The sequence below is a fragment of the Trachinotus anak genome, unplaced genomic scaffold (assembly GCF_046630095.1).
Source record: "Trachinotus anak isolate AG129_WGS33_773 ecotype Australia unplaced genomic scaffold, CSIRO_AGI_Tana_v1 ptg000005l, whole genome shotgun sequence".
In the NCBI taxonomy this organism is placed as follows: domain Eukaryota; kingdom Metazoa; phylum Chordata; class Actinopteri; order Carangiformes; family Carangidae; genus Trachinotus; species Trachinotus anak.
The window spans coordinates 833,820-860,039 of record NW_027273856.1 but is presented as its reverse complement, the minus strand read 5'-3'; the positions used below and the strand labels follow the sequence as shown (position 1 = coordinate 860,039).

Below are 26,220 nucleotides of genomic sequence, written 5' to 3'. Positions count from 1 at the left end.
TGACCTGTGCATAGCTCTGCTGTCAGCAGCTCTGATCTATTGGACCGGTCAGCCTTGTCAGGCTTTACGCCTGATTATATTATCATGGCTGACGATCAATGCGAATGAATGATCGTTCATCCGGAAAGGGGAGTACAATGAATACAGCAGAATGCAAACAGTACACTGTTTAGTAATACAGTGAATGAAAATGCATTTCCCCTCCTTAAGTCATCTCGATAAGTGATGCATGGCATGCCAGTTCCAATGCAACACAAAACACTTTCAAAATACTTTGGCCGCATCTTGCTCTTTTATTTATTCAGTCTGTATTTTTTTTTTTGAAATGTTATCTAGCAGTAATAGAGTGAAATGGGAGAACTGTGAAATAAATAAAATAAAAAATAAATAAATAAATGAAAAAACCCAAACATACTTTACTATTCTGTGGGTTTTGAGCAGCTAATGTGCAGTCATTTGGGTGGCACAGCCGCCAACTGCAGCATTAGTCCCCATCTGGGGACTTGTGTTTTGGTGAAAGTGCTTCTCTATTTGTGAGACTCTTCAGTTCTGGGCATCCTCCCCAAGCCCATAACTCAATGTCTCTCTATCACTCCCATGCGACTGGCTGTCATAATCATCAGCATTATGCTACCTCAATGGGCCTGATTTACAAGTCTGGACATGGAACCAGCTCTGTGCCAAGGGGTAAACATGAGGCCGTTTGCTACCGCCAAGCCTATTTCTCCCGACTGCATTTAATGGGGAGCAGAGACCAATATTCGGAACAGAAAAGTAGTTTTTCAGATCTATGATTTGTATACAAGACTGCAAATAAAACCCTTACACCCTTGTTCAAAATTCTACATATGCACTTCATATTTGCTGTTGCATGTGCATATACACGAATGCATGGATTTATTAGGTTCAAACTATTGACTTGATTAAGGACTGTACAAAAAATATGGCCAGTAGTGGAGTCAGAAAAGGTGGAGTGTTACAAGCTTTTATTTATTTATTGTTAATATGAAGGAAGGGTGGTATCCATTTTTTGAGGGGAGTGGCGAAAGGTCTTTTGTTCTCTCACCCTATAATTATGTTTCATTTCAACCTTACTTTGCAAGATGTATTGTAAAAAAAGACAATAAAGTTAGTCTACTTCAAAGTGGGCCAGTTCACTCAATCATGGCAGTAATAAGACATGGTGTGACTAGAATCGTAACCATTTTGTTCTTTTCCATAAACAATAAACAATTAATAATTACATTTTTAATGTACAATGGAGGCTGTGTGAAAATGATGAACTAATGCTCCATTGAGGTACATAAACAAAATTATTTGTGCTTTGTCTCTTTTTAGATAAAGACGAAATGACTCTTTTTTAATACTGCTGCATCATTTTGACATGGTGAGGGGGAGGGTGTTACAAAGGGAGCGTCCAAAGAAAATCTAAATTATTCTGAGAAGAACATTGCTTTTCTAAGAGAAAAAAAAAACAAACAAAAAAAAACACAAATAAAAACAAAATGCTGACATATGGTTCTGTCCCCCCTCCTCCTCACCCCATTGATTTTCATACAGTCCCTTACTCTTAAAAAAGAGAAAAAAACTTCCCTTATATTTATTTAAAAGTTAAAATATAATATAGAATATAAATAATATATATAATATGTGAAATCCATGAAAGATAATTCCACACAGTAAAATTATATAGATATATATGGATGTGTCTTTCATGGAGTAATGATATGTCTTATGTCTTTGGACTTTCTTCACCTTAAGGCAGTACCTGGCCCCTTCCTTAACCCTCTCACTCATTCCATAATATTATATTAGCCCATTTTCATCCACATATTGCAGCTGCTAAGTGATAGGCTGCATAAATCAATTTTTATATATACACACAATAACTGTTATATGCGGCTTCCAAACCGCCTGCTGATAGCTGCCATTTCTTATCACTCCAGTTGAATATAGCACAGTTATGAAGGCACTTTTGCTTGCTGTTAACTGGAGGTGACTGAAAGAGAGGGAATGCTTTTTTTTTTTTTTTTTTTGAATTACTTAAGCTGACTACAAAGCTCTTTGAAGATCAGCATGGTTATGAAAATTCACTGAAAAGAAAAGGAAATCTTGTACAGTGAGAATCACGTGTGTTCCTGTGGAGTTTACTCATTCTGTTGTGTGTAAATACTGCAATTCCTGGGTTCATGTGTATTTTGTTTTGCACATACAGTAAATTCATGCTGTCAAATATAATCAAGAAGCATGCGGAGAAATTCTCTCAGCTTCTATACAACCTCAGGGAGGTAATGTCATCAAATAATATCCACAATGTACTGATTCCTTTTGTGATTACTCCATCGCAGGGCACATGAATCCACTCCATCCCTCCCGGTTTCCTGTACTTCATGTTTTTGCCTCTAAAGAAATGGTGAGTGTAATTCTGCCATCTGCGGTATTAATTTGAAACGCCTAATACATAAGCTAATCAAGCATGTTTATTTTTCCTCTTGCTGAGTTGTAGGCTTTAACATTTGCAAGGAAATAAGTACCCTGTAGTTAATGAACTAAGCTGAAATGAGCTTTCATAACTGTGAAGTGAAATCACTGAAAGCACAGGGCACATATTCTCCATCTCTTCTGCTCATGAGGTTGCAGCAATAGGGAATTAGATTTTTCTCCAGATGGCATCAAGAATAGGTGTTACGATAGTAAGGGGAGCCCATCGGCAGACAGCGTGATGTTGTGAGACCATTTGATAGACAACAGCACAGCAGGAGAAAAAAAGAGAGGAAGTGGGATTCAGGACTACAGAGCCAAGAGACACTTTCTCTTTCACTCTCTTGCTCCCAACTGCTCCCAGTGCCAGAGACACGGGCCGCTGCACAGACAGATGGCGAGGAGGTGTGTGTATGAGAGATGAGGGTTTTGTGTGTGTGTGTGCATGTGTGTATGTATGTGTGCGTGTGTGTGTGTGCGTGCATGTATGCGAGTGGTGGGTGGTGACGCCATTCGGCTTTGTGCAAGTATGAGAGATGGAGCGCGAGAGATGTAAGGGGAGAAAATGAAGGAGGGAAAAACACTGCAGAGGTGTGTGTGTGTGTGTGTGAGAGAGCGACTTTCTAAAGCAAGCATTAATCCATGTACTTTTTTTTTTTTTCTTTTAGTTCCACATCCAAATAGCTTGTGTACTTCATTACAGCAGCAATAAAAGTTCATTTGCGCTGTCACTTTGCGTTCACCTGTCACACTGCGCAGGGAAGACATTGCACATAGGGACCTCTCCTGATGACAAGAGGCACACCCACTGGAAGAGCTGTGGGTGTGTGGAGGATATGGGTGGAAAGATTCTGTATTGACAGACTGCCATCTACTGGATTTTACTATAATTTCAATACATGCATTTTATCATCATGACTCTTTATGCATACAGTATATGCATTCCTGTCTTTTCCTTGAATGCCTGTAAGTTACTGTAATTAGGGCAGCTTTCATGCATGTATCCAAATCTTCATAGACAGAAAGCAATTAATTCACATTGAATGTTTCTTATCCATCTCTCCTCTTTGACAATGTTTTAGAAAACAGTCAGTTTGGTCTGAAGAAAAAAGAAGCAATTATCTCTCTCAGTACATGGACATGGTTAAGACATTCATCAGTGGATTTATGCTATAACTGCAAATAATTCTTCCTTATTTTTTAGTATTCACATACCAACTATATTGATGTATTCTCAGTCAGCTGAACCGCTGCAACCAGTTTTTCCCAAGATGACTAATAACGTTCACTTAGTTTGCAGTAAAAAATCAATTAGAAGCCTTTGATAGACTCACTATTTAATGACTTTTCACACGTATCAGTGCATCTATGAGGCTACAGTGTAGCACACCAAAGCAAATGGAAGCTAATCACAATAATGATGTAGGTGAGTCGCACTGCCTCAGATGGAGTCTTAAAGGTCAAACAGTGACATACAGCACCATCTGGTGGTTGTGTCATGCTGGATAAAGGTTGGCATAACACTACCATTTCCCTGATAAAATAGCCAAATATATACGTCTGATGATTAAATCCCCCAAAATGTATTTAAAATTATATATATATATATATATATATATATATATATATATATATATATATATATATATATATATTTCTCTTTCATTCAGATTAAGTATACAGCGATTTTAATTGAGTAGATCAGGGTACTCACTGATGTTGTGGAGTAAGGAATAATACAGTTAATCATATCTATAAGCAATAAACAATATTCCATTTTCTCTATTAGCTAGTTTTTGTGTTTATTTATTTCTGTCTGCCTGCATACACATGCTTGAGAGTGAGAGCTTCTAATGCATTTCAAAAGACCACCACCACCACTACCTGTCACATGACTAATGAGCAGCCACTGTGCAGTTAACAGTCATGAAATATGCACCACACTTAAATACCTCATCCATAGTGCCTTGAGACAAATCCCTGCATTTCATTAAACACACACAGTGGTTTGGCTCTGGTGCAAAATTATTCCTCCTTTGCAGAGGAAATAAAATGAATTTTCCATGCTTGTTCCCGCATAATCACAATGGAAATGTAATGTTAAAGAATTAGCACTTATATTACAAGAAATTAGGGAAGGCTTTACATTTGAGCCCACAACCCATCCTCTGAACAACCCTGGTGACTCAAAGTCACAAAACACACACTCCAGAATAATGTGCTGTTTTTAAGTCAGTAATTTGGAGGTTATCATAAGTTGTCACCAATCATCTAATATTGTCCCCTTTTTTGTATTTCCCTGATCTACAGTACTGTGGCCAGTACTTCCATCTCTAATCCTGTCTGTCTGTAGCTCAGTAGAGATTCACCCTGGGAAACCACTATAGCTACTATCTGACATGAAACAGATTTGATCCATTTTCCAGAGCATATCTGTCTTTTTCAGACAGGCTGTTTTCAAAAGAAATATGTCAGCAGTGTGGGGATTATGCTTTTTTGCTAATCACCAAAAGACCCAACCTGCCCGACATTGCTTTGCTTCGACAATTCAGTGCGCCGAGCAAAAGTCTTTTCCCATTTAGATGCTTATTTTGATCTTCCTTTCTTCTCATTGTATTGGTACAATCAGATGTATTAACCATTACCTTCATGCTTCACTGGGTTACATGATTATCTTGTGAAAATGGAAAGTGTTTTAGCAGAGGAAAAAAAAAAAAGCAGAAGATGGACTTATTTCACAACCTTGTTCTAAAGATGTTGAGTGAATAGACTCATCATTATTCATCCACATTTGCTCCTCTAACAGTGAGCACAGGAAGTTGGCACTGTTTCCCTCTGTTGGGGGGATAAACTATCTATCAAAGCTTCCTGGAGGTGAATATTCAGGTCAACATTTTCCCTCTCAGTCCTGCCTCCTGACTGAACTTCCACACGCAGAAAATGCCAGTTTATATTCTACTGCATGTGCTCAGTGAAAAAATTGATTGTTAAATTGATAATTAAATTATCAAAATTTATAATTATGCATTTTGGGTCTTCTTGACTGTATATAACATAGTAGACATGTTTGTGGGCCTTCTTGCCCTGACTCAGGCCTCACAGGCAGTTCTTACTCCTAAGCTGTGTGTGTATATGTGTGTGTGTGTGTGTGTGTGTGTGTTTTGCTCGCCAACTTTTGTTGAGAGCACTCAAGTGTAAGCACACAGCATGTGGGATGAGTGTGATGGATTCCTGGTATCACTGGTAGTTATTTGTGGTGTATCTATAACCACAATCTCCTAGCCACAGCTTATTGCAGGTTGAAGCTGAGCGAGATATACTCCAAAGCTGGCATAAAGCCACAACACTTCGTAATAATTCATCAGCAAAAAAGCCCTCCATGTACTCACCCTGCAATATTTATACCCCACTGAATGTATTTTTTCCTGCTACATCATCGCCCAGGCCCAGGGCTGGGATTTGCTCTTCTGAGAAGTGTTTTAGTATTTCAGACCTTATTTCAATCTGCAGAACAATTCAGTAAATTTCTCCCATGATCACATTCTGTCTGCTTAGAATGATGTAGCTTATGTAGCTGCAATGCCAATACTTGTTTTTAAACTTTTTATGTTTCATAATGTTTTGAATGCCTAAATCCAGTCCCATGTCAACATTTTCAGCCATCTAGTTTATTCATCTTGCAACAAAACTCAAACACAGCAATAATAATTATGGTATTATGTATAATTATATGACTTTGACAATGCAGACAGGAGTAATTTAGGTGTGCCTTCAATGGAAGTATGATTATTTCATCAAACATGGGCGTAAAGCTGTCTCTGCACAAGAATATTCTGATATTTTCTAGTACTCTGCAAAGTTTTCTATCTAAGTCAGTCTGAATTCTCGGTGGAGTTTGTTGTTTTTTGTTTGTTCTTGATCAACCCTTTCTTTCTTTGTCTTTGTTTCCCTTCCATCATCTTTGCTGCCGTTGTTTCATTACTCATATATACTCCCCTTCCTCAGAGAAGCTTCACAGGAAATGCAAATGCTTCAAAAGATAGTTTAAACATCTTTTCTAAAGCAGATGAGTGTAATGATGAGTGTAGTTTTTTTTTTTAATTCATCACATTATTGCTTATGATAGTATAGCCTTACAGATAGCCTTTTAATGAAAACACCACAATGCCATGAACAGGTGCATAACCGTTGCACTAAAACCTTGATTAATATAACTTTGAGTTTTTAATACCTGATAAAGTTCCGCTTGTCCATATTACATATAATTTGTCTGTGAATTCTCACTCATCCTTCAGTAACACCAGAGATGAAAGCTGAGGGATTCAGTCTATGATTTTGTTAGGAGTAGTAGAACTGAGTGGATGTCATGTTTCTATGTCAATAGAGGAGAGAGTTAACATTAAATGTGATATCCAAAATGGCTTTTATATTAGTCATCCCCTTAATATGCCCACCCTCCATGAAACTCATAACAACACTGACTTGCTATGCTGATGACATCCAACTGTGTACTTTCTCAGCTTCAAAAATACTTCATTGTATTTGGTTCAGTTTCATACCATAATTAGCTGTTTTCCAAATGAGTCCCATAACTCTTTAAATACAACAGGAATTAAATTTTTAAAGAATCATCTTACCTGAGTGCAGGCTTTTGTTAAATTATAGTAGTGGTTGATCAGTTGCTTGTGAGTGAGGTCCATTTTATGTTAATGTGGTCTTAAAGTGCTGTAGATTAATATGTCAATAATTAAAGTGTGATTAAAACAAAATCAAGACCATTGGTATCATTTTAAATTGTCTTCAATATTTTTAGGTAGGTCCAACAGCTTTCCATTACAAGTGAATATTTATGGTAATTAATGCTGTATTGAAGAGTTGTAAAGCCATAATTAGACTACCCATTGACAAAAAGTCAAAATTGTTAGATTCTAACTGAAAAGGATATTAAGTTATGTTAAGGGTAATACACAAAATTGAAACTGTGTTCTTTTTATAACATGTTATTTTATATATTTATGTTTATATATATATAAAAGCTACAACATAATTTAAATACTAATTCTCTGTTACACTATTGTTTGGTTTTTCAATGAAAATACTGTTCCAATTTATTCTGAAAGCAGCTTTTCTCATATTAAAAGCTTAAAGTGAAGGGAAAAATGCTTCAGCTTATTTTGCAATTAAGCTCTTTTCAGAAGAAGTAATAAGATAACTGAATTAGCTTCCAAAAATGTTAAGTTTAATATGGAAAACCTTGTCTGGGGAAAACAGCTGCTCTACGGATTGTGTGGTTTGCTAAATTTGAAAGAATACTCACCAAGAAATGAGGCTCCTCTTTTGGGTTCATGCAGGTGCCAACATGCTGCCCAATGCTGCAGTGTTACCTCGCCGACACACCACTGATATGACTGCCCCCTTTGCCCCCACCTATACAATTAAAAAAAAAAAAAAAAAAAAAAAAAAAAAAAGCAGCAGGATGATTGGCTTGGTCTAAAAAAATACATATGTTAAGAATACAAACTAAAAAGACTAAAATACAGCCACGAGTTTCCTCTATTCCGTTGATAACAACATCAAAATCAACTAACATCAATACACTGCTTGCCTGAGAGGGAGGCTTAATCCATCATTTGAGAAAAAGAAATCCGTCGATGAAATGTATTTCTAATATTAGCATGTTTTTGGTGGACTATTTTCAACAATGCACTTAGTTATTTCCTTTGGTAGAGAGCATTGGAGAAAGCACAAACAAATATGTTGGATTTGATATGTTCAGTATGTCTTTTTATTTTTAATTCTTTTTAATGTGTTGGTTTATTGTGCCTCTGAAGCAACCAGCTTGCATGTTTTTACCTTCTTTTGATGTTGTACAGCATATCACATTTGACACATGAGAGTGAATATAAGAGGACCAACGCTGTAATATGTTGTCACCGGCACACTTCAGCCCCACTCCATTTTCAAAGTACTTTCATTTGGCAAATTTAAGTTGACTGCATTTACAAGATATCTCAATGATAGACAGGGTATGCCTACTTTAGCTGTATGAATTCACTTTAAGTCTGAACATGCAAGACATGTGTTGGCAAAAATATATATTTATAATGTGTATGAAAACCTAGCTGAAAATAATCACACAAGGTCAATCTAAAAGACTCGGTGGCACCCCCTTAGTGTTATTGAAAAATATATCTTTAGCAATTTCCAACTCATGAGGCTGCATTTGCACAGAATTAACCTCTCAAAAAAAGACATATTAAAGACAGGCCTAAATCTGACATGCCTCTGGAATATCTTATGTGCATTAGCATAACGTTTGCCTCCTGTGCAGGTGATAAAGCAGTATTAAGCCTGGATTACAGCATTTGATTTTGTGTGTGTGTGTGTGTGTGTGTGTGTGTGTGTGTGTGTGTGTGTGTGTTCGTGTTCATGTGTATATGTACAATGAATATATACTTAGCTGTGTACCTGAATGTGTGCAAACTGGAATCTGTTCTAGCTGTTTTGGCATGCCTCCCCATCGCCTGCAGGGCCAAAGAGTGCAGTGTGCCATGCCTGACTCATGTGCCATGTTACTCATGTGACCTCATGAAAGTACAAGTCCCTTCAAGCGCTATAATAAATCATTGGAGACGGGGCTGGTCCACAACACGTGCTCAGATGCACATACACATACACACAATTTTTCTTGCCCCAACACAATATGTCAGATTTACTAAGTATGGAAACATGATCACATCAAGTACCATGACCGTTTTAGGTAGCAGAATGGACTAGTGGTCAGTCAGGTCACACCACACATCCTCAGTGGAAGGCCTGCTTTCAACACCATAGACGACCATATCCACTGTTGTATCCATGAACAGGTCACCTCTCATTTATTGTAAGCAATATTAGGAAATAGACATTGGAAAGTTATTTGGCTGCTGGACTCATTGCCTTTCTAAACCAGGTCAGCTGCTACTGCTGTGAGTCCTCCTTTATATAACACCACTCCATCTGACTGGTGTAGAGCACCTGTGTACCCACAGTTCCTGGTAAAATGCTCAACAGCATCATTTAGCAAGTGTCTTTAAAGCTTTTTTTTCCTCTGAGAAAAAAAAGCAGGTTCAATTTAACTTTAATGCCTTAATGGTTCTTGAACAAGACATTCAAATGGCCTCCAACAGAGTATGTGATTGTAATAGTTTTACCGCTGTCATTTACAATACTTCAGGCACAAAGATAGTCTAACTCACTTGTCTGTACTTAACTGTTTTTGTCTTGCCTTTCCATTTGTCACTGTCGTCTTTAATTTAAATCACTTCTCCACCTGAGCCTCCGACAAAGGTTCACAGTTTTTCACAATAATTGTCACAAGGGACAAAGGGCATCATATGTGTGAAATGCTCTGAATGAAAAGCATCATAGCCTCCTAACATCTACACTTGCTCTAGATTTAACACACTTGGGAATATATGTAGCTGAAGCTTTTGTGATGTCCTTACTTGTAAGTCGCTTTGGATAAAAGCCAAATGAGTAAATGTAAATGTAAGGGTTCGGGTAAGAATATGAAATAAAAGCAAGCACCATGTCCTAATGAGGAGACTCTGGGTTAGAACAGCCCAGCTATAATTTGATCTCGAAATAGCACACAGCAAAACTTTTCCCTGCAGGTGCATTTGATAAGTTCATTGGCAATCCTATGGACATGTAGAGAAATGTTCTGGTATATGCTGGCCTCTGCCCAGGGAGCAGTAACTTGCAGCAACACAAGCGCTCCAATTACAGCTGCACCCACAAGTCCTCTGGGGGAAACCACAGCTCTACTCATTGATCTGAAAAACAGCATAGTGATAGACTCTGGTTGCAAAGAACAAGAGCTGTGCTTTTAATTATCCCAACTAGAACATTATGATGAGGATAGTGATTAGTTAGCACTGGAAGTGATTTATTTAATTAATGCCATGTTACCTTATTGCAGTAGAGTTGAGAATTTGTGATAATGTGACCATGTTGGTCAAGTATTTCCCTTATATATGTGATAATGCAGTAGAATGCAAATGTCATTATTATATTCCTGTGACTGATTCTGGGGATTCACTGCATTTATATTTAGTTCACCTACTGTAACTAGCTTATCACAGATTTTTCTGAGAAAGCCTCTTGTTGTGGTCCCTGTGTGTTTGCATATGTACTCAAGTCTCCACGATGTCCTAAAAGCACCTGTCAGTCCTTACTCTAAACGCTGCAAGAACTGTGAGTCTGAGCCTCACCTACACAGTCTTAACATAAAAACAGATCTCCTCTAAAAAACAGTAGAGCAGCAGCAGCAGTAGAGATTCCTGTACTCCAGAGGGCACCATTAGCATGCTTTATGTGCGTCATTATGCTATACAAAGCAATTCCAGATATCTTCCAAGCTATTAGGCATCAGTCCAATGCGGTAGCCAAACAACAGCATCACCAATACTGATCTGTAAATGTCTGTGAGAAGAATAGCAGTCAATTTTTTTTGGATTGTCATTACAGCAGGACAATTCACTGTGTAATACTGTAAACACAGCTCGTGAGAAATGAATTTACTGCTCTACAGTTTGTAGAACATTCATCCTGGTTCCAAAAAGGAAATCAAACCAAACTGGTTTGCCAAGCTGAAGTATTATTTCATATCAAATAATAGAAGTCAGACAGTCAAGAAACCAGTTTACTGCAACTAAAGCAATAGATCATGTGCAGACATGTTTAAATTCACCTATACTAACAACATTTAGTTGTTTCACCCTTGCTTTGATTTGTAGGGGCTGTTGTCATTATCTGGGGGCATTGACATTTGAACACCAAAAACAGATTTTGGTCACAAGTGATTGTCATAGATGGATTGCTTTATTAAATAATACAATTTCAAGGAAGGTTTTTTTTCTGGATTACAAAATGTGGATCTTACCCGTTTGGAATAATCAATTGCGACTGCTGCCTCAGACCAGAGTGATGAAAGAAGAGAACTCCTCAGAATCTCCCTGGAGAAAAAGAGATAGAGAGGTCAAGATGTGTCATCCTTTAGTGGATGTGTACCATTGTCCATTCACCACTAAACACTTAAAGTTTGCATTCATAATCACATATTGAGATGTGTGGAGACGAGCTACATACACTGTAGCCTCTATGAATAACTGAGTTATCAGCATGCAGTATTTTCATTAGGTTTTCATATGTGGTTCATGTACTTTGAGGAGGTTTTCCATTGTGCATAATGAGAACTGCTAAAAATAGACTCCTGCATGAATGCTGAAAGTGTCTCCACCACATACTGAAGACAGGATAGCAGGATGTTTGGTTATATTGGCTTGTAAGTAATAATTTCTGACAGTGACTGTCTCTCATGCACCCTTACTTGTGTGCAAGAAAGCATGAATATGCGCCTTATGTACATGCACACACACTGACACACATATACGCCCAGTTATAACCATAAACTGCACATACATGGAACCTTAATTGATTTTGTCAGTCGCTGAGCTCAGATTGATGACTAGAAAATAATAGGGTGGCAAGGGACCCTAAATGATGTCCAATGAGCACAGAGGCCCTCAATATTCCTATAAAGCCCACAAACAAGGTTTGACAGACATGCACACACATCAGTATTAATGGTCTTCCATGTTTGCCACACAAATTGCTAAGACCAAGCTAGTGTCAAAAACGGAAGTGAAGCACATGCTTGAAAGTGTCTGACTATCCTCAAACGTCACAGTGGCTCTGGTGGTTGGCAGATCTCTGAAATATGTGTGTCTTACATCACACTGATAATTAGATGAAGGACACAATGGCACACCCTACCTCTCCCATCTACTGTCTCCATGCAATAATCTGCATCTTCAAAGCACTACAAATATGAATCTAGCTTGACTTTTTGCATCTCTAATCCTACTTCACATTTTTTTTCTACTTTGCTGAAGCACTTGATATGCAAAAATCACATGTTTACTTTCAAGATCAAAGTTTCTCTCTTCCAACCCCTTCTTCATTTTCCCCTTCTAAAAATGGACTCCTTTCATTATGCAAGCCAACAAAGAGCGACGTCTGCTCACGCAGCCCATTCCAAGCATACTGATTAATTAGCTTGTATAATTAGCTTAATGATTTAGAGAAACATGGCCATGGCCACCCAAGAAGCTATGCTAATGGACTCCTGTCTATAGCAATTAAAATGCCCATAACTTAACAATGGTTGCTAAGAAGTCCAGATAGCTACTGTGAAAAAAGTAGGTGGTACAGTCATCGATGTGGCATCATAGTAGCTGGTATTGTGCTTATGAACAATCACATTGTGAGACTGTGTTGAAAGTCATGTGTTGGTATTGAATAATATTTTTCAGAAGTGCCGACACCACTGGCAGAGTGAGCCCTAATGAAGCGTTCTTATTTCTCACTATGACGATTAACTTTGGAGCTGGCGGCATCCTTGGTGCACTTAGACCTCAAATTAGACTTGAAATATGATGTAAGATGCTGAAAGTGTGAAACCTGATTTTAGTGTCACAAGGAGCAAATCCAACTTCCATCTATCTTATTAAGCCATTTGATATATCTTCTCACTGCCAGTTATGTTAACTCCTCTGAGTGAGCACATACTGTAAAGCGCATGAGTTAGGACGTGCTGCTGTGGACTTTACAGTTTCCATTAAATGTGAGCCGAACCAGACCGTATCTCTGCTGTCTGACAGTAGCATCAGCATTCCTGGCTGCGCTTCATACATTAATCGCCCATTTATGACCTTCTCCTGAACAGTAACCAACAGAGACACCAGCTCGACGCATAAAACCACCAGCACGTTGAGTTGGAGGTGGAGATATTACTTATCCATACACAACTTCTAAAACCACAGACAAGTGGGAGCAGTTTGAAAAAAAATCTAATCCTTGTTTATTTTTTATTTTTTTAGTACTGTGATTGAATGCAGCAAAGATCACATCCAGTCATAAATGACTTACTACACATTTTGCTGCTGACAAAGCATAAGAATTATGGAGTCATTGGGCTTGTACAAACAGCATAGGAAATGGACTGTGGTATGGAGAGATAGTTCAGTGTTTACTGTAAAACAATTGTAAAAAAATTGTACAAATACAGTCAGGTATTGAATACTGAATCCTGCTGTAAATACTAGTTGGGGTAGCACTTCAGAGGTTCATTGCATATTCTTTTGAAGTATTTATTTTCTCTCTTGACAGTTGGGAGCAGCAGAAACAAGTTGTAAACATTATCACCTTAATAAAATCAAAATAGCTAAATGGTTAGCAAATAGTTGAGTATTCAATATACACGATAAAGTCATGTTTCTGGTCACCCAGCAAATATAAGTTTATTAATTTTTAGTTCTGTTTTGGTTTAGCTGCTAAATGCTCCACTCTGTGTGTAGCAGCTAGTTGCTAACTTTGTCTGCCTGCAGCTCTGTGTCGAGCAGATAGTATACAGTAATAGTAGATCGATAGTAAACAGCTGCCTGCTGTGACTAGAAACAAAGTTGCTGAGAGCAGCGACACTGAGTCAAATCAGGGAAGTTTGGGCCATAAAATCAAAACATGTTAAAATGCTGTGTAGAGCTGAGGGAACAGCAAAGTTAGGTGATAATTGGGACTCTAATGGCTCACTAATCCAAACATCTTATGCAGTATATCAATATAAAGTATTTTAACTGTTGTCAATTAGTTCAGCTTTAATACAGACTATTGCACTGATTACAGTTTGTATACACGTTGGCTTTTTTTTGGCACATTTTTTGAGGAAGAAGAGACTTCATGACAGCATGAACACAGTATGGTACAAAAAATACAGATCCCTACATCTGCTCAAAATAAGAGTGGGTGCGGAGAAGTGAAACAAAACTTAAGACAGTGAGTCTCAAATTATACAGGTGCTAAATATAGATCAGCATACAGACTTTGCCTTGCTGCTTGTTTCAAGCATTAGTATTTAGTTCTAGTTATAAATCACTGAAGTAATATAATTTACCAGTATTTAACAACACTGTTGTTACAAGGCACTGCCATTTCCAAATTGTTTCAGCAGTTCCAGATTCCATATGCCATCTCTCTGAAAGCCTCTTTAATGAAACAATGTCGGGCAAATGTGTCATTAAGATTCACAGCACTCCCAAACACACTAATTGCACACAGTGACTTGATAACAGTCTGTTTGTGTCTGTGTCTGCATGTTGCCAGCAGGTGTGATGCTATTCAGTTGTGCGAGCTGAACATCACAGTCCCGAGTTTGACACCATTGTGTCAAAAACTCTGTGCTCAGCTCGTCAGCTCTGGTGCGCTGTGCCCAAACAAGCCAGCTAAAAATGAGCATTTGGGAAGTGATCTGCCTTTCGCTTCCCCCTCTCTCTCTCTGTACCCACAGCTGCCTCAGTGGCACTGGGTAGCGTCACTGTCAGACATAGATGGAATTAGATATATAGTACATCATATGTCTATTTGGAATTGGCGTCATGCAAACCCAAAAAAGATGTGCTTTGGGTGGGAGGAAGTTTGATATTCTAGACATATTTGCATAAGTTTGCAATAGTCACGCTGATGTTGACGGCATATCACAAATGCCATGTGAGCTGTCTCATTGAGATATGTTCCAATCCAAACTCAAAGATCCAAATTCTAAAAATCACTTCATGAAGCAGCAACTTTTATTTATGAGTTATGTGAATATTTGTCATGAAAAACTGACATGTTACTGCTAAAACTGACCCTTGATGTCCCTTCTCCTCTTATCACATTTTAAATATTGCATTAAGAGTTTTGAAGCAAACTAATTTTTTGTCCATTTTTCTCCTAGAATGAAGAAAGTGGAAGGCTTTGGTTGTGAAGAGAAGGTGAGTACAGACTTCATCTTTGTATGGTACCTTTCCCTTGTCTGCAAGCAAAGCCCTTTTATCAGCAGAGGCTTCTACCATGCTGAAAACTTTCCATCATGCTGAAACTGCTCCTCCCCAAAGGCTATCATAATCTGCTCAGCATGCATAATGTTAATCGTTCAAATATCTCATCAACACAACAGGATAAGCCTGCTGTCAGTGCAAAGAGGGGGGGGGGGGGGGGGGGGGTTGAATGAGATAGTGTGTGGCAGACAGAAATTGAAGGGATGTACAGTAGAAAAGATGGAAGGGGCAAGGTGATGAAGGATGAAGAGGGTAAAAGGTGAGAGATCAGATGAGATGATGAAACTGAGTATGGAACAGGAGGATGCAGCGGGGAAGGATGGGAAGAGGGAAAACACATTAAGGCTAAAGTAGGGGGATTAGATAAAGAGAAGGAGGGAGGTAGAGAAAGGAAAGGAGCATAGCTCCATCTGCCTTTGGCACTCTTAGGAAACTCTATGCCACTATGTTCTGTCCCTCTTTCCAGTCAGCTTCAGAAAAGATGATAGCATTGATCATCTTCTTAAAAGACCGCTTTTCCTGTCACCATATCACCTCACGTCATTAAGATGACTGGTTGGGTTGCCTCAAAAGGTTTCTCTTATGTCTGGCAAAGGCTGCAAGCTGTTAGATTGCCTTCCACATTCTTCCCTCCCTTCATTTGGCGAGACTGCTGACAAACCTAAGAATGCTTAAGTGTCCATCATATTGATTTACAGCAACTGGCTCTGTTTTTATATCCAATTTAATAAAAGGGGGGCAAAGTCGGGCAACAAAATTCATCAAAACTGTGGTGGATTGTGACCCATCTTAAGGCGGTGGGCATATTCACATAGATTGAGATTCTTTGTAATTGGAAACACATGTTCATCAATCAAAACCAGGTAATTCCATCACATCCATTGCCTCCATGACATATATTCTATTTCTACTGTCCTGATGCATTACTTCCTTGATGCGTACACCCCCAGGTTTCCCTAAGGAGTTCCCATCTGGAATCTCATGAGAACTTGGAGGATGAATAAAGTAAATAGATTTTGTTCTCCCGATCGCTCACATTTCCTCCTCTATAAATCCACTTGTCTCCGCATAAATCTTTGGGAAGTTTGGGCTGCCCTGTGCCTCTGCTTATTAGCCAACCAGGGATCAATTTATCACCTTTGAGGACAAAGAATGGAGACACCGGGGGATTCTCCCTATCCCTTTGATTTATGGAGTGGGAAGAGAGGCAGGGCATTTTTGGGTCATGCAAATTCTTCTCGGCACAAGTACCTGCCCCTCCTGTCTCCTTTTTGTGTTGAATTAATTTCTTTGGCAGTGAGAGGAAGAGTGGAATTTGTAAGTAAATCAGGAGGTTGGAGTGTGAATGAGAAGGTTACACTTGTTCAAGCGACTGGGAATAATGGTGCTGCAAAAATGGGCTGACCATGCATCAAAGGGGATTATCCACTTATGGTGATGGCTGAAATTATGATTGTTGGATTTGACTGAATGTTCCTCACCCAGACTCTGAAATCCACGGCACAAACCTAAGACTTGCCCTGAATACTTTAATGCAATTCTAAGCCTTCACCACTAGTCTGTGCTATTGGTCTAGCAAATTCTTCTTCTACTGTTGTGACCCATTTTTCCCATGTAAGGAGCTGCAAGAATGTGGCTGCCCCACCTCACCTGCACTAAGTGGCTTGACAAAGGGACTACAGTGCCAGGCTCCTGCTCTACAACTCCCTCATTTGTAATTGTCCTCATGTAAATGATGGGCTGGGGATCGGAGCATGTGGGAAATGTATTTCTTGTGAAGTAGACATGGCTTCAGTGAGGTTGATGGAGTGTTTCTTGTTTTGCATAGCTGTTACAAGGCAGGTTTGAAACATTGCATCACGTTTTGTTTGGCATACAAGTGTGAATCCAGTGTGAGTCAACCTCTTATCATCAGATGCTATAAAAAGCAGGGAATGGAGAAAGGAGACTGTTCTGAGGCTACAAAATACTGACTTTTATGTCAGAACACTCATTCTTTCTGTAAGTTGTGTGTGCGCATAAGCCTTGAGTGTAAGTGTGTTTGGACACCTGACAGAATACAGACTGAAATACAAGATATGTTGCTCCGTTTTGCAGCTTCTTCGGATATTGAAATTTGGATATTACAATACCTCCTGTATCACATGCATTTCAAAACAACCCTTTTTTTTTTTTATATCTGTGTCTTAACTACAAGCTGTGTGCAGGCTCGACTTCACAACTCACTCGCCACTGTCTTGGCTCTTATCCACACTCATCCCTCCTCATAACAAATGAGCCCGCTCTGGCTAGCAGATTTCTCCAACACCTACCAGTGCCGACACATCTTTGTCATCTTCCTTCCCCTCTCCCTCTCCTTCTTGCTCTTGCTTTGTCCCCCCCCCCCCCCCCTTTTTTTTTTCTACCTTGTTTAGGCACACTCTTGCCTTTCTTGTGGCACAGAGCATAAGACTCACCGTTTGCTGAGTGGGCAGTGGGGAGCGGAGGAGGAAAGAAGAGAAATAGAAAGAAAGATGCAGAAGGAGGAGGAAGAGAGTTATCTAACAGGATTAAAGGAGAACAACGGAATGGAGAGCACTTAAAATACTCATGACATGAGCCCTCCTGCAAAAAGGAGGGGATGAGTAACAATGGCTGAATCACTCTTGAGGCTCTCTGTCTCTACACAATATGCTCTCTCACCTTCTTCCTGACTCTCCCCTTCTATCTTCCCCCTTTGACTTATTTTCACTTACTGGTCAGGGGATTTGATGGATCTTAGAGGAGTAATGTTAATAATGTGAGGTAGTGGCTTTAATTAACCAGTGAAAGAAAAGGTATTCAATTCACATGGAATGACAAGAGGGTCCATCAGCATAGTTATACTGTACACCTTGTCAGGGGTCAAATGGGTAAAGATAAGATGATAAGGAAGTGCTCAGAGGTATCCGGTTTCAGAGGTAGCAGGTGTGGATCTGGTGAAAAAAAGCAAGAATGAATGATAGGCAAATTTAGTTTGAACAAGAGAATAAGACAAAATCAGAGATTTGGCAAAAGGCAGAGCACCTCAGTGTATATCCAAAGGATGGGTGGATAGATGAACTATGCGCTGTCAAGAATTGGAGAACAACAACAGCTTGGCCCACTTCTGTCCCAAACCAGACAGAGAAAGAGCAGGTAAAATGATTTCACAGCAAGGCCAAACAAATTTCTTAGTTACCTTTACCGGTCTGTTACACACAAGGGTGTGTGTGTATTGAGATGTCAACAACAAATTAGAACAAATACCCTTCCCCTCACCCCTACCATACGGGAATCAGAAAGGTGGAACAAGATGACAAATTTCCTCGGGGCGGATCGAACTTCCGGCAGAGAATAGCACTTCAAACGATCGGCGTGCCTCGCCAGCTTCCCTGCCCGTCTGACTCGCGAAGATAGCAGCCGTCTGGCAGCTCGGCCGAAAATACACACACACACACAGCTGCACTCCTTTGCACACAGGTGTTGGAGCACACAGGATTTTGCATAAGCACACACAAACCCTCTTTTACCATACCTACCAGACATCCTATCCTTAACCCAAAACATGCATATACAGACACAAAGGCATCCTCCACCTTCTGTAAATGAAGACTTGGCATATCTGTTGTCCAAACCTTGACAACTGCCTACATTTGGAGTAGATTTTAATGCGGAAAACTAATGTGTTTACACTTGCTATAAAAAGATTCCACTTGGTGCATAATTTCTGTGGATGAGGTCTCTGGAGTTGCTGCTTCCTCTCTTTTTATATCACATAACAAACATGTGACGGCAGTAGGAGAGAAACTCTCCAGCCTTTGTAAATAGGGCACCATTTGAATATTTCACACACAGCTTGTGCTTAGTGAGCATTCATTCCTTTTGAATTGTCACTCCTTCCAAAATGGAGAGAGGAAAGTAAATATGTGCCGTATATGAAAGTATATAAATAAATAGACTCTGAGTGTGTTCGTGTGGGTGCCTGTATATGTACGCATGGTGTATTCTGTCCTTCTCAGCAAGACACACTGCGTCCTTGATGGTTATGTAAGGGATGAATTTTAATGATGGTAAGATCATGGCAGTATGTACAAAATAATGACGACTTGGCCGCCTGGTAAATTGACTGCGAGATTTGGGTTTGGTGCTGACTCTCCAAAGACAGGACTTAAGGAGCTTCTGGGATTTGAAAGTTGAAAGATAAAGACTGTTGCACTGAGGATCAATGAGTGCCTCAATTTTCAGCTTTGTGCCATGACAAGAATCATTAGGCTACAAAAAAAAAAAGCCGATGGAATAACTCAAAGGCATAATCAGTTGTTTACAATTGGAGGGGAGGGTGGAAGAGGAGGAAGCAGACAGAGAGAAACCTTCACATATGAAGGAAGGTTAAAAAAAAACCCTCTGAATGACCAGACGGCGGGCTGACATACTCTGAATCCTCGCTGACACACTCCTGATGTGTGACAGCAAGGGACAGATGGGAAAAGCAGAGGGAGAAATAAATGTAAAGACGAAAGGAGAGGGAGGATCAAGGAAGAGAGGAACTGTTTGAATGAAGGATATAGGAGGAAAAGGTGGGAGAAGAAAGCAGAAAATGGACAGAACCTCAACTTGGCCTAATAATTCTTCCAAGTTTACACATGTGCCCTTTAGCAAGGCACTCTGACCGCTCTAATGAAGCTGCTGAGTTGCAAACAGTTCACTGCTGCGCAGCTCCCATGTGTGAAGGTGTGAATGAGTATGACCCTTTCTCTCTCTGCAACTACTCCCCAAGGCTGTTCCAGTAAATAAGAGTGTTTTCTTAGTCAACATTGTCTGCCTGATAAATGATTAAGCTTTGAAGAGAGCAGCTCAGAGTTGGAAAGAAGGAGTGAGAGCTATGGGGTGAAGAAACAACTGCAAAATAAATCACTTAAAGGATGAGAAAATAGAGAAGGTAACAAAGAACACGAGATACAGTAAGCAACATGCATTTACATCCGAGAAGACGGTAAGGACAAGGACATTATGCCTCCCATGATTGCAGCTGATCTGAGACCTGTGACAAAGTGGATGCGCATCAACATACACTTGGCAGTGACTGACTGAATACTAAAGAGAAAGTCATGCCACTGGTAGAAGGGAGGAAGGGAAGGAGGGTGGGGTGGAGAGACAAAGTGTTGAGAGGCAGCATGAGGATGGATGGAAGAATATTAAAGCACTGGGTGTAACCTGAAAGTGGTACAGCGAGACAGAAACACAGCCAGAGAGGGAGAGGCAGTCAAGAAGAAGAAGGGAAACAGCGTGAATGGATATTAGGGAGAGGGGCTATTCACCCAGTGTTGATATGGATGAAGGCAGGAAGAAGGGAGGGAGGGAAGGTGGGGAGGGAGGAGACGGGTTAAGAGTGAGGAGAGTGTGCAAAAGAGAGATAGGGGTTCTTACTGTCCTCTGGGAAGGTCTGAAAAAAAATGAGAAAGACAGGTGCGATAGAGAAAGAGTGAATGGGAGAGAATGGGGAGGAGACTAAGGAGAAATGTGGGATAAAAGAAAGGGAGAGAGCAGAAGAAAAAATTTGGAAAAGAGAGCAGAGATAAAAATAGCGAAGGAGACAGAAGGAGAGACATTTCGAACAAGTCCAAACTATCACGCCAAAAAAACACACTTATCTCCCAAAGTGCAGACAGTACATTATCACCACTAGCACTAAAAACAGGCCGAATCATCAATAAATGAAATCCGGTGCAGGTAAACACAACACAGTGTTTCAAGCACAGAGGCACCCGTGCTGACAAAGGGAGTGTGATGGTGAGAGGATATAGCCGCGCAGACGATTTCTCATTATCTGCTGTGCGTCAGTTATTAACGTGGTGTCCAGTTGAATATCTAATTAATGCAGATAGCCAAATGCCAAACCTGATGAAATACCGTGATGAGGGATTAGCTGGAATAACAAACGCTCTGACCGGCGTAACTTTGTCTCCCTGATTAGGTGGCAGAGTGAGGAGGAGAGAAGCATTTCTGGATCACTTAAGTCTCTCTTCCTCTCTTTTTTCTCCCTCTTTTTCTCCTCCTACCTCCACTTCACTGTCCTTAATGAAGACTTTTTCCTTCTGCCATGTGCCCCCATTCTCACAGCTTCCCTCCCCTTAGTCGCTGAGTGCTGTCCTAATTCCATTCTGATAGATGGAGAGGGGAAGAAGCTCATTAAAAATGGCTTTGCTGATTGTGCTGCTGCTGTTCTTTTTTTTAAATTTTTTTTTCTTTCAGTGAATAGGGATGTGTTGTGTCTGGTCAAGACTTTCCCAGGTGCTGTTAGGTGGAGTGGTGGGGTGATTCAGCATGTAGCATAAGAGAAATTGTTACTTAGAATGTTTTATTGCAAAGTTTTGCACCACAGCTTGGAAGGAGAACAGGCCTGAGAGAACATGGATGTGGCTACTTGGAGCCAGAAAAAAGAGGGCCAGATTGACAATGGCAGAGATGTCACATCTTGAGCAAGGTTAGAGTATATGTAATATTTACTTAACATCAAAAGAACAATAGGTGAAGGAGAGTTACAGGAGGGAGATGAACCAGAACAGGCAGTTGTATAATACATTTCCTTGCTGGAAGCAAGTGTCCTCCGACAAACCAAACATAACCAAACTAAGTGCCCTTTTTGTGGTGGAGAACATGCTATTCCCACTCTGTCAGGGAGAAAAGTGTTTGCTGTTGAACAAAGAGGAGTGTGTTCTGAGGAAGCTGGAGTGTTAACACAAGTGTCATCAGGGACTTTAAATCAAGTCTGTAGATGAAGCAGCATCTTAAAGGAATATATTGACAATTTTCCAAATTATGTTTCTCTTTCAAAGAGTTAGATGAGAAGATCTATACCTCTACATTAAATATGAATCTAGTGCCTGCAGGAGATTAGCCTAGCTTAGCATAAAAAAGGGGGGAAGAGGAGAGAGTGAGCCTGGCTCTGTCCAAGGTTTAAAAATATGCCTTTTTAATTTTACATTTTGGCTTGAGTATGGATTAAATCACCCTATACAACATGTAACTAAATGAGCTTTAGAGGTGCTGGTGCCTAACCATCTAACTCTCAGAAGTGAAGTGAATTAGTATCTTAGGATCCCTCCTAAAATGTTTAACATATAAAGCCATCTTACTGTTAAACTGTTAAAAAAAAGTAATTTCAGCAGTGTTTTATGCACTAAGACGTGCAAAACCTCATTAAGTCATTCTGGCTTAACCATAAACCTCAAAGAGCAGGCTGTGAGTCCAATTATTTGTAATCAGTGATACACTGTAGATTTTAACAGATGCAAAAGTCACTGAATAGGTCTTACTTTCTCAATAAGGCATGTCTGCAAAGTAGTGTAGTAATGATACTGAACAGGTACAGAGAAGTTAGCACAATAAGAAGGGAAAAGGATATATGGAAATGATATAAACAAATATAGAAAATAGTGATGTATTGATGCATTAGCTATGTCCTGTAGCTTGCTGTGCTGCTTAAATGTGTTTTAAAAGGCCACATGTGCAATCATAAAACCCTCTGTATTTTGAAAGCCAGTGCCAAACATAATTTCTGCTGTGATTACTGACAGTTTGTAATTGCTGATTTACAGTGTCACTATCTATGAGCAATGTGATAGGTATGGCTGTAACCAGTACTGGCACAGTGTCTGACAAAATGTAAAAAGGAGAGACCTACTTTTTTTGTCAAGCATAAAAGAGTGTTTATCATTATTACCACTGATAAGCTATTAGTTTACAGACCAGCAATAGCTTTTCATCGTGTTAAATACTTAATTCATTCTCACTTAGTCCAGGATAATAACAAATGTAACAACAATGAAAATAAGGCATGATAAAAGTTATAATAGCTCAGCAGAGATATTATTTCTCTTGGCCAAAGATGCCTCTGTAAGACACAAAACACACCTTACTATGAAGGTCACCAAATGCATTTTGGATCTGCTTATGCTAAATTAAGTTATGCTAAATTAAATCCCCATTAGCAGCGTGTCAGCATGAAGAGAGGTATGACTATCACCTCTTTTTCAGAAGTGGTCAAAGCTATGAAAGGCATCTAGCTGAGCACCAAGACAACACTTAGTGTGCTTACAAATTGCAAATGCAAAATTGTGAAAGAAAAACTGTGTAAAACTGACCATCAGGTATTTGCAGACAAGTTATATATCATTTTAACAAATGCATCATGGTACAAGGTGCACAGGCCACCATTCAGAAACGGTCTCCAAGGCCTGTGCAGAATAAACATTAACCTGCACGCACAAATAACTCCCTGCAGGATCATAGGAAGACTTTCGATAAACACCACTGCACTGTTTTCCCTCACCCAGAGAGTCTCACCAAAGGGCGCCTTTAACACGCAACATGCTTTTCTAGTTCTTGCCCATGACAGTGATGCTTTAAAGGTATTGGCAGCCATCTAGTGGGTGTTATTAAACCCAGCATTTTTTCTGCACAGTTGTAGTGTGACATGTTGATAATATGAGGTCACTCAACAGCAGCACATTCCTGACTGAGGGGTACTTTTCTCCTATGCTCCAGTATTCAAAGTTAAGCTCCTCTACTGTACTATTTTCTTGTTAGATATCAGGAAGTCAAAGGATTGGCTTCAAGAAGTGACGAATGGAAGTGATGCATGGTCACCAATTTAATCACACAAAAAACTTGCAACTATTGATTACTGTCATTGTCAATAGTCTTCTTCTTAAAAATATTATAAATAAACCTGTTTTTTGCTTTTTTTTTTGTAATGGATCTTTTTTCAGATAGTGTCACTCACTCTTACATGCAGTATGTACCCCTTCTACACCTTATTCACTGTTATAATCTGTATAAATAGCTTTCTCCTGTGTCCTCCCACATGAGATCCAACACACATAATTGTCTTACACTTAAGGGCTCTGCAGCACACACATAATCTCACACATATCACTGCTGGGGACTACATCCCTTTTTGCAATCAACAGGCCATGAGCTCCATGAATCTCTAAATATGTAAAGGCTTGTGACCTACACAATTGCATTTTTGCAATTCTAATGTGTGAATGCACAGACGGATTTACCACATAATAGAGCTATAACCTGTGCGTGCTATGCTTCAGTGTGTTACCACAGTGTAGGTGTGACGCCCCTCACGTGTTTAATAGAACAGGCTATTTCACATATCCATGTGCCAGTTTCAGCTGCCTCCGTCATTTTGTTGCTAAAATTACCATCTTTTTGTTCATAAAAGTGATTCAGTACACCATTTAAAGCTTTACATCACTAAATTAAAGTGAAAATGTGAGAGGAGACACATGGGAATTGTCTCTTCGGTGTCGGCTTGTCTTAGTCAGAGTTTGGTTCACTCTCACGCTCTGAAGAGGACTGTTTCCTTTTCTTCATTTGGTTTTTTTTGTGTTTTTTTCTGGTCCTCATTGTGCGCGCGGCGCTGCCAATTAGTTAATGGCGGACAGTAAGGCGAGATCCAACCTTTTGCTTCAGACTTAATTCCTCACATTTGCAATTCAAGTCCACACAGAAAGTGGGAAAGCACTTAACAAGTCTGTCACATGCATGATTATGGCCCAGCATGTGACAGTGATGGGCAGCATGGTAGCGACTGCTTGTACAAATCATACCACACATGCACATATGTGCAAGCACTTGAAAGCAAATTCACCTGCACTTGACAGCCAATGTGATGCAGTGCGACTGAGGAAATGAGCACAGCAGCAAATGGGAGCCTATGGCAGAATGTATTTTAATTTGTGGCTGCTTTGATGCTTTTGTGGACAGGGCCAAAACTATTCAGAGGCATATTATTTCTTCCTCTTTACATTTTTGTAAACATACACACTCATCCCGACATAGCACACCAGAGTGGTCACAAACATGCATTTTCTTGCATGATTATCATTGTAATCGCTGTAATCCCAATGTGGAAAGCTGTTTTATATGAAAAGTGAAGGCTTCATGATGACTGTGTGTTTGTTTGTTGTGTACATGCATGGTATTGTTACAGAATGAGTGGGGTTTGTGCAGTGATGTAGTGCTTAGAATGCACAGAGCATTACACACACATCAAACCTTCTCCAACAGCTTTTTACTTCATAGCTACTGTCATGCCCAGTCCATAGATTTATCGATGACCCATAATAAAACTGTAACATTTGATAAATTTGCTGAGTGGGAATGATCAGGGTGATAAATAAAGCTAGTACTAGACGACAGCTTTGGTATACACTGTAATTGTAATAGCAATGGTGCAAGTCTGTGTGGGGATGGGGGCAAATGGAGCCTGCAGAGTGAGCTGCATGCTTATTGCCTGGACGGGAGCCCTAGTTAACGGCGGTAATGTATTCTCGGGCATCAAAGGCTCAAAGTTGAGAATTTTAAAGGAGCTCGTCACTATTGATTTTACACGAAGAGTAGCTTCCCAGGTTTATTATATGGGAGCTTTCAGCCCTTACTTTAGGCAGCGGGGGCCACTGAGCAAACAACAGGGAGCTTGGGTTGAGCGTTGAGCTTTGTTGTTTCGAACAAAAAAATGTCTTTCAATAATTTGCTGTTTTGCATTCACTGGCTATAAAGTATAAGCCATGGCTAATGAATACTATCAGAATGACTCCAGAGCCTGGGGCTTTTTCACAATTAATACACATTTTAATTGAGTACAGAAAAATTGGACCATTTGGTGCTTAGCAGTAAGGAGGAAAAAAAAAAAGGAGGATGGGGCTAAGATGTAATTGCTGAGGTTTTCTCAGGCTTGTCTCTCAAGGAGAAACTGTTTTTATGCTTGTAGCCTTTGAGTCTTTAGATTTGTCAAAACAGC

The 26,220-nt window shown here is 39.7% G+C and overlaps 1 protein-coding gene and 1 long non-coding RNA gene across 20 annotated transcripts in view; one reads left to right on the top strand and one right to left on the bottom strand.

The window, feature by feature from the left end:
* Positions 1-26,220, top strand: part of LOC139621280 (uncharacterized) — a 563,233-nt gene that overhangs the window by 329,078 nt on the left and 207,935 nt on the right. The window contains exons 4-5 of the long non-coding RNA XR_011690975.1: positions 2,349-2,413; positions 15,299-15,335. This is a non-coding gene — a long non-coding RNA (uncharacterized lncRNA). The remainder of the gene's footprint in view (positions 1-2,348; positions 2,414-15,298; positions 15,336-26,220) is intronic.
* LOC139621276 (receptor-type tyrosine-protein phosphatase delta-like) overlaps positions 1-26,220 on the bottom strand; it is a 345,696-nt gene that overhangs the window by 205,439 nt on the left and 114,037 nt on the right. For all 19 annotated transcript variants that reach the window (XM_071477579.1, XM_071477582.1, XM_071477583.1 and 16 more), the window contains 2 exons: positions 11,408-11,480; positions 7,799-7,908 (listed from right to left, as the gene is read on the bottom strand). The gene's annotated coding sequence lies outside the window, so the exon portion shown is untranslated. The remainder of the gene's footprint in view (positions 1-7,798; positions 7,909-11,407; positions 11,481-26,220) is intronic.